The following is a 10,000-nucleotide window of genomic DNA, read 5'->3' as shown; positions in this document are numbered from 1 at the left end:
ATAAATGTTAAAATGAGTGACAGTTCTGAACAACATTTTGGTGATTTTTTTTTATGTATGCGATTTCTCTTAATTATCAGTTTCGAGGTTTGAGGGACCGACAACAAATTACAAACAAATGTTAGTGTTTTTGAACACTCTATGCCTTAAAATGAAGCAGCAATACATTTGTTACTTGTAGCAACTAATATGGTTATTATATGTAAAATTTCGTAAGCCTAACTTAAATGTTTATGGAGATATGAACATTTCTATATAGAAACTTTTTATTCGCCTTTCGTTTTATTGCTATAAATTTAAAAATATTCAATAAATTTAAACAAAATTATTGGAGCAAATTAAAATTAATTGCAAAATTATCGCTCTGAAATTTGATAACACTTTGTTTGAAACTGCGCAATATATGAGTATTACAGTAATTTTTTTATAGTACGCATGAACGAGAGAAATTTAAATTTGTTTTATTTCTTAATTTTATAGTGAATCGTATTTAGCAACTAATAAAGAAAGTCCGATTTGAATATCTTAAAAAATTAAAAAAATTCAAGCAATTTCTAATGTAGTTTTCGTACTTTTAAAAAGAAATCTCCAAATGATGAGGGGTTTTACACAAATTTTTATTTGTACTATTAAGGAAGATTTATTAAAAATGACACCAGCATTGTTGGTAATAATCTTCCATAAAAGCATTTTTTCTTTCGCGTGTTTTCTTTCCTTACACAAACATATTTCGGTATGCGAAAGCTTATTGTAGGGTATCATTTTTATTTAATTTTCTCTCATGATACAAAATAATATTTTTGAAAATCCCTTATCATTTTGAGTTTCTATTAAAAAGTGCAAAAACTAGTTAGAAAATTACTTCAAACTTTTTATATTTTTGGAATATTCAAATTGGACTTTTTTTATTAGTTGCTAAATGCAATAAACAACAAAATTATAAAATAAAAAATAAAAAATATTTCAGCGCATGCGCAGTATAACAGAACCGCTTTAATTACTTATATATTGCACAGTTTTAAATGGATTTTTTTTTTCAAATTTTAAAACACTAGTAATTAATTTTAAATTCCTCTAAAAATTTCGTTCATTGGTTATTTTAAAAGTTATAGAAAGAAGACGTAAGACGAAAAAAGTAGTTTTTTATTTATTTATTTATTTATTTTTTATATAAAAATGTCCTTATCTCCATAAATATTTAAGCTAGGCTTACAAACTTTGCTCAATTATTAAATATACTAACTTAAGTAATTGTTATAAGTTGTTGCCAGATTTTTTAACATAGGGTATTCAAAAACACTATTTTCCGTTTGCAATTATTTGTCGGTCCCTCAAGCCTGTAAATCTTTAAACTTTATTGATAAGTATGAGAAATCACATAATCTAAACATTTCTGAAGTTATACAAAGATTCTTTAAGTATTTCTTCAGAAATATCAAAAAATGTAATAGTATAAAAATGCTTCAATTATTTTGTTCATTCCCTGCATGTTTACTCGAATTAATGAAGCGTTTTATTTTATTTTTGAAAATTCTGTAATTCATTATTACAAAAATAACTTCACGATCACTTTTTAATTCCTAGATAACATATCTAAATGTTCATTAAAATTTAGAATTGCGAGATTTGAATACATAAAAATTGTATAACTCGCTTCCGAAATAAAAACCTCCATTTAGTTAAGACTATCTAAAAATCTTTATAGAATCGATATTTTTATAGATTTATAATAACTTCCTTTTTAAAAACATTGCAAAAAGATCAAATAAAAGCACACGATAATGAGGGAAATTTAATCTCTCGTCAAAAAATTATGGATGGGTAAATAGAGCGTAAAGCCTCTCCAGTAATCGAAATGTTTGTGGCGAAAGAGTCTATGTATGAACCGGAAAATAAACCTAGTTGCCATTCGTCCTATTTTATTATGGCACAGGACGCATCCTTTTAAGTCAGAGGCGGTAGATATGTCATCCATCCTAGTTTAGAAGCAAGCGGCCCATCATAAAGGACTTAAGTACGAACGCTGTAGCGAATTACTGTCCTTGATGAAGTGTTGCTCAACCGGCCTGGTGGCTTCACCTTTGGTGTCTAGGGCCGTATTTCTCAATTACAGGAGGAGCAGGCAATTTCACCCTGCTTGCCAAAAGCTGGCAATTTTATTGCGAATCCTACCGCAGAACCATCATGAAATATTCAAACTACTATATAGGCATCTCGGGGTCGACATAATAACACGTCAACGCGGCAGCGTTTATCATGGCGGCCGTTGCAATCTCCGAAGCCCCTTTCCGGAATCAAGGGGACATCAATTATTCAGGAAAGCTCCTATTTTGTTTCCTGGATTTGAGGACGGCGCCGGCGATGAAACAATAATCATGGATCAGAATTTTGGAACGTCCTTATTACTGGTCCGTTCCATCAACCCTCATGAAAGTTTGATCGCCAGCTTCCATTTTCTTTTGGCGCGATAACGGGAAGCAAATTCATTCTACTCTCTTTTCGGACTTAATTTTCCTTTTCTCTTGGACACAGAAAGGCGCCTTAATTCTGGCGCCTCTATCAGATAGAAAAGGGGCGGAACGATTAAGGAAATTAAGGAGGGAAGATCTAGAATTGCTACAACTGACTTGATGGGGGAGAAGCAAAAAATAACTTTATTGGCGCTATTTGGCAGTAGGCGCTGGGATGTTTTTCTATATTCATTTGTAAGATTGAATTGTCTTCTATTATTTGTATATTTGATACAGTAAGCAAGAAAAATTTTTTACCTTTTATTTACGATTATTATTACAGTTGAAAATGTAGAAAGCAGGTTTCAAGCTGAAAATAAAATGAATTTTGTATTTTAGTTTAACTTTCTCAAAACTTAAATTGTTAAATGAGATACTCATTTTCCTGAAGATAGTTTATAAATTTATTTAAAACGACAAAGTGTAATGGACGCAGAAATAATATTTTATAGAATAGAAAATATAATGAATTTTGTGTTCTCATTATTAAATAGACCTGATCACTGTTTATATTTAATGCATGTAATTGAATTTAAATCTTAGACATTTTATTAATCGGCAAAAAATAAATAAAAAATAAATAAATAGTTAAAAAAAGTTATCTTTCGTTTATTGTTTTGTAATGAAAGTTAAGTTAAAATAAGTTTCCTTCACCTATTACAATGAGTTCAATGAAAAATACTAAAACAGCAATTCATTTATTACCTAACTTCTATCACTCCAAATTCATACAAAAATAAGTAAAAAAATAAATAACAGGTAAATTGTTGTTGTTGTCGTCTGCAATTAAGGCAGAGGGGGTGCAATTGTTCTTGTTTCCCAGTGGATCCATCTATAGCCATAAATTCAACTTCTGCCACACACGTTAGTCACACCCGTTTATAGGGCGGACCCAGTCATACATCCATTCATTCGTCCACAGATCGTTATTTTGACCTGAACCAGAGAACGTTCAATCTCCAATTCAGTACCAACAGAGGTTTTAATTTGTTATGGGAACATAGAGGAATTTGTGACCCGAGAGATTTAGCGTGCACCAGTCACCATTTACTACTCTGGGAGACTTCGGCCGGTTGGATTCGAACTCCCGTTCTTGCAAGCGGGAGTCCAGATAACAAGTAAATGATTGTATGAATAAACATAATAATTAATTCTGAGATTTTTTTCTGCTCTTTCGCTCTGTAAAATTTAATACAGCAAGCATAAGATTTAACATTTTATTATTTCTTAAACCTTTCATTTGGTAAGTGTTGAAAAATGTTTATTAAGTTTTGTGAACTTTAACTGTTTAATATTAGGTTAATGAGAAAATAAGTTATGTTCAGATATTACATGTTCCCTTTTTAAGTGATAGAGAAATTCCATTTAATGAAAAAGAACCCGTAACACATTTCTTGCCGGGAAGCGAACGAATATGCGACATTTTGTAGGAACAAGAAAGTGGTAGACATATGTGCTTTAAAAAAGAGGATGTTTTCTAACATTAGCTATAATATTTAGCTTTAAAAAATCATAATCGTTTCATCTTAATTTTTTTAAAGAAACCTTCCCATTTTTATAGCTTATCCCTTTTTCTCTTCTTTTTTTTAAGATGAAGAGTGATATCCTAATTGTTTCATTTTCGGCATTTAAAATGCAATTAAGACGTTCGTGTCAACTATGATACATTATGAGTGCAAATTTTTTATATCGATCTCAAATAATTCTATTGCGAATTTTTAGAACTAAATGTGGTAGCTAATGATAGAAATTATCCACTTCGTTTCAGCACGAATGTCTACCATATTTTTTTACGTGAGCAGTCTTCTTGTTCCTGAGTTTATACCTCCTCGTTGTTTTTAGAGAAAATCCTCTACCGAGTTTTTTTTTCTTTTTTTCCAATGACGCGAGTATTTTCTTCGGCATAATTGTCCTGCAGACCAAATAGTTTCTTTTCAAAAATATTGTTGTAGTGGTAAGAATTAAGCTATAGAGCGTGTACACTCGCTTAAAACCTGGCATTGTTAGTTTATTAGCGTGTAATTACGCGTTTTCATTTCATTGAATATTTTACTAATCTGAATTACTGAATAGAAATCATTACATTTCTTATACAGCAATTTAGTTTTGTGTGAATTCAATTAGTTTACTTTTGTATAGTTTTATAGTATTTTTATTTCCTACGTTGGACAATCGATCCACAAAACTGATTTGCTTTTCGTAATTTTCAACTGCGTAGGCATGAAGCCTAACCTAGAAAATTGCGACAATCCCTAAGGTTGATCCGAAGGCATGCCATCACAATTTCGATCCACTGCATAGGAGATGGCTAGTAGCTACTTTAGTTGCCCGACAACCTGAGCGCAAAGTCTAATATTTTACGGTAGAACAGCTTAATAAGGATTGATACTGCACACTCTTGGTCCCTTCGTGGACTGATCAAAGTGGTCATCCACCCATTCACTGGCCGATACCAGTGAATGGGTGGATTCAGTTATTTACAGGGAACAGTATCGTACGGATTTATTAGCATGAGTTATTTTAATTTGCTAATTAATTAGCATGCTTAATGTTAATCCATTAAGCCATTAAGATTAGTTTTTAGTTGAAGACAATCCGATCAGTAAAAGAAAAGTTATTCTGTGTGAATTTTTTTTTTGGTTCGCAGTACTTCTTTACAATTTTCAATACTGCTTTTCTAATGCGGTATTAAAAACATGTAGCAACACTTTCAGTAAATAAATTTTTTATTGCTCTGAGTTCTTATTCTTTACTGTCAGGTTATATTCTGTCTATCTTTAGCTAGGCACCCTCAGTGCTAAATATGAAAATGGCATGAAGAAAAGCTTGAAAATGATAAGTGTTTGTGATCCTTTTCTTATTATTTGAGATGTTACTCCAATTGTTTGGGTGCATCAGTTGTTCTTGGTTTTAATGATTTTCATCTAGGCAGAAAAAACATGCCAAGTTTGAGCTCTTATAAAACGTTTAGGAATGTTTTTGGCTATTTGTTCAAGTCCAGACAAATCTTTTGAGCAAAAATAAAACTGTCTTTCAAGTCTCAAACTGTGGCAATTCCTTGTCGAAAATATTTACAGCAGGATCTATTAATAATGTTCTTTGAAGCTCCTTCGCCAATGAATATGAAAAATGAAGAGGTTTACACTCAAGCCAAATATTATATATTTTAAAATTTAGTAAACTTTTTTAAACATCTTCAATTTGATGAGATTTTTCTACTCAGATTAAAATTATCAAAGTACAGAAGTAGTTCTCAATTTTTTCAAATTTTTCTGAATCCAGATAAAGCAGCGTTGAAGTAACTTTATAAATTTTAAAAAATTAGAGTACAGATGCTATCCGTTTTCACAAAACTATGACTTTTCTTCAAATTGCACTATTTTCAGAATTAGCAAAGAGGGTACTCGTATTAATAGCAAAATTTGACATGACAGTCATGAATTATTGTTGCAAGCTCACAACAGTTAGAAGAACAGCTTGTTATTCGAAAAAGGCGCTATTTTTTGTGATGTCAGAGTCTTCTAAAATACTCTTAACTGATTTGGTAAATTTTTCCTCGGTAAATATATTTGTAAAAAAACCTCAGCATACTTAAATTACGTATCGAAATTCATTGATGCAAAATAACACAGATGATAAATGACTGCTGAAAACAATTTGCTTCAGTGATTATTTGGTATTTATGAATAATAAAAAAAGTAATGATATAAACAGTGTGATAAATTATGGTTAAATAAATTTTTAAAGTGTGAAAATTTTAACTATTAGCTATCCTAATTTTTAAAATTTTCCGTTTATGAAAAACAAAGAATGATGACCACTAAGCGGTGATTATTTAATCAATACCGTTACGACTTTCCACCCATAAAATAAATTACTTTCATGTTTTGTCACGTATCGAAAACTGGATAGTTAACAAAATCTGAAATAGATAAAAAGACGCGAAAGGAGTCATCTGGTTCATTCGCTTAACGAAATAGATGATAATTACACCCAAAACAGGACTTGCGTAATGATGAGATTCCGAAAAAAATATCTGGAAAGCAAAATGGTAATTTTTACTTAAAAAATGCATCATCATTCTTAGAATATACTAAAAGGAAATAAAAAAGGAATGTTCCGCCCAACAGAACAGGATAATTAGGAAAGCCGTAATCGGAAATAGGTCCTCACTAACAGCAAAAACGGGAAAAACGGCTGTTAACTTCATTTCTTTTCTCAGCTATGAACGTTTTAATTACATGATATGGAGATAAAACTTCTTATTCACGATACTTTGTTGTAATTGATTTGTTTATGCTTTCAACGAAACAAAATGACTTCTTCTGGAAATTAGGGATGGGATCTGCTCTTAATTTATTGTCGACGATAGACGTTTTATCAATCACTGAGCGAGAATCATGAACTGGAAAAAAACAACGCCATCCCTTTATGATGCAATAGGGGTGGAGATGGTTCTTCATAAAATACCGTGATTTAAAAACCCTTTTTCTTGAAAGTCTCTTCTTAATTGCAGATAGTCGGCGAAAACGGTGTGATGCTGTATTGTTTTATTGATTGAAGATTATTATTTTAACCGCCGGTATATTGGATATTTTCAATAGCTGTTGCGACTGGCAACCCACGAAATCTTTGGTGTGGGGTAGGGGATGGTTCATGAAAATTCCGCTTCAGGTTTTCATGCGTCGTTTGCGATGACAAATTTGAATCATCATTGCTTGGCGTCGTCTCCATAATCACTGCTCTTGACATTTAGCGGATAAAAAATATAGGATTTTCTTTAGCGCTTTTGATTGCTGTTTGTGAAAAGAAAATATTTTCTTTTCCACGCTTTATAAATGAAACCTCAATTGGAAAATGTGAATTGCTGTATTTTTTTTATTTTTATTTTATTTATTTTTTTTCTTTTTCTTTTAAAGAGAACGTATTTTTCGGAATCATGAATCAATACTAAGATAAGGATAAACATCGGCTTTTGGAGGTTGTGTTATAATTAATCATATAGTCCTTTTTTTAAAAAAAAAATGAAGATGAGTTTCATGGGTTTTTGTTTTCATCGTGGCTATAGTTTTGAGTTTTTTTCGTTATGGGATTTCAATTATTAAAAATATTTTAATTAATAATATTTTTAAAAATCGGATATTTTTAACATTAACCGTATACATTGATTTTTAATATATTCATTAAATGTTTACTTTTTGTAGGAAATTGCGTAACTGGTACGATTAGTACGGCAAGCATCAGTGAACGAAATTGAAAATGTAGTTAAATTTCTTTTCTAAACTTTATATGTTATCTTTCAAAGCAAGTAAAGAAACTAACCGCTGATAATACTTAAAAGCATATGAATATATTGCTCGTATGAATATATTGCATGAATATAGAGCACATGAATTCAATTCTACACTGCAAAAACTGTTGTATAACAGGTCTCCAAATTTGGTGCTGAACAACCCGAAATATTGTTTGTATGATGAAACACTATTTTAAGTTAACATTGAATTAAGCATTCATAAACACTGCAAAGGATGTAGTTAAATCTAAACACTAATAACAGAGAATGATTACATTTTTTGATTATTTTTTTTTCACTTCCGAAAACATTAATTTCGGGCTTGCGTCTTCACGCTGTCTTACAAGTTTCCACTCATTGTAAAAAATGTTCGTGTATTTGAACATCCAAAATATAGGCAACTGCTTTACACCAAAGTGGTGCTTAACTGAGTGTTTCACTACATTAAGAACCAAGATAGCTCCTTGTGTAGTGAAACACTTTGAATGTTCACTACTTTTAGTGTATAGTTGCCACCATTTTTGTGTTAAAATACACTGAAATTAACATATATATATATTTATATATATACGCACAATCTATATATACATCGTTCTGACTAAAAAACTATTGTGACTATATTTTTAAATTGCGGCCACCCCCTTCCTATTTTTGAGGGTTAAAAATACAGATTCTTTAAGAAAAAAGATACATTGCAGTGAAAATACTTTATTGTGCCTGATTTCGTAATTTAAAATAACGCCTGCTCTAACTGATTAGCATATTTAAGGTTAAGCTCTCGGAGCAATAAGTTGAGTTTCAGTACATCAAAAGACACGAAAAAAACCCTACTTTTTCTGAATAAATATATATTTATCATTGGATTCGGATAATTGACCCTAAAAAAGGATAAAAAATGAAAAGAGGATAGCTGCAATCTGGAAAAGTATGGTCCTATTAGTTGATGCCGAAGTTTAGGGTCTTTATTTTAAATCTCTTGCTGTTCATTTCACTTTCTGTATGTTTAGATGTCCTGTCTCAGAAAGTTTTGAAGCAAATTGAAATAATTTTGCACACTATTATGGAAATTCGTTCAACCAAAGATTTTCATCTAAAAAATAATTTTTTTAAATTTTTTTAATCATTTTTTATTATTTTATTTAATTGAAAAGCATGCTTTCAACATTCAGTTGTTTACAGGGGGATCATGAAAGTTAAGGTCCTATAATTGCATGAACAACGGCATGATTGTGGCAATGTGGTTAGCTATGCGCACAAGCTGCCTTTACTTCCCAGATTAGCTGGTATTCATTCATATGAAGCTGGTTGTGCTTTTAGCCGCCACTGAGGACCGTTCCCTAGTAGTTCACAATGATAGTTTAGTGCCTTAACCACTGAACCATCGCGGCTAGTTTTATTTAATAAAGGTTGAAGAAGTATTCGATTATCTAAAATTTTTTTCAATATTTTGAACTATGTAATTTTAAATAGCAAAAGACAAAATGTGAGCGAAATCGGTTGAAAACTTCTAGTTATATTAAATTTCAAAAATGCATGTTTTAAAATTCAATTTTTCAAAAATTATTCGGTCAATTTCGTTTAAATATTGTTTTTGTCATTTAAACTTAAATAGTTAAAAATTGTAAAAAAATTTTTATGCCTTAAAATTCAATATTTTTTCGATCCTTACTAAATAAAATAATAAATATAATATGAAACTATTTAAAATTATTCTTACTTGGAATTATCTTTGGATAAACAAATTTTATAATTAGGTGCAAAGTTGTTTTCGATTTATAGCAAATTTTCTCGCGATATAGAAAAATATGAAATAAACATTAAGAGACCAAAAACGCTCCTCTGACTAAATTATCGGGACCAGATTGCGAATAATTATATTGATACTCAAAAAATCAACTCCGTCATAAGAAAAAGTATATTAATTCACAGAAGTAAGTTTTTGAGTTTTTTTTCTTCTGTTGCTTAATTAATAGTTAGCATAAACTAATTAGAATATTTGGGGTTTTCAAGCCATTATAATAAACACTTAGTTTTTGAAAATGCAGACGAATGGAACATAACTAATTGAAATGAAACAAATCTGTTTGGAACAACGATAGAACTATTACATATAACATAAGTTATTTTTAAGATAGAATTAAGTTAGGATGAATACACACACAAATTCATAAAATGAAATTAGTTTTTAACCTAACAC

This window comes from Parasteatoda tepidariorum, chromosome 11 (assembly GCF_982258835.1).
Source record: "Parasteatoda tepidariorum strain Cologne lab strain chromosome 11, Ptep-v5.0, whole genome shotgun sequence".
Lineage (NCBI taxonomy): Eukaryota > Metazoa > Arthropoda > Arachnida > Araneae > Theridiidae > Parasteatoda > Parasteatoda tepidariorum.
Note: the sequence above shows the minus strand (reverse complement) of the source record.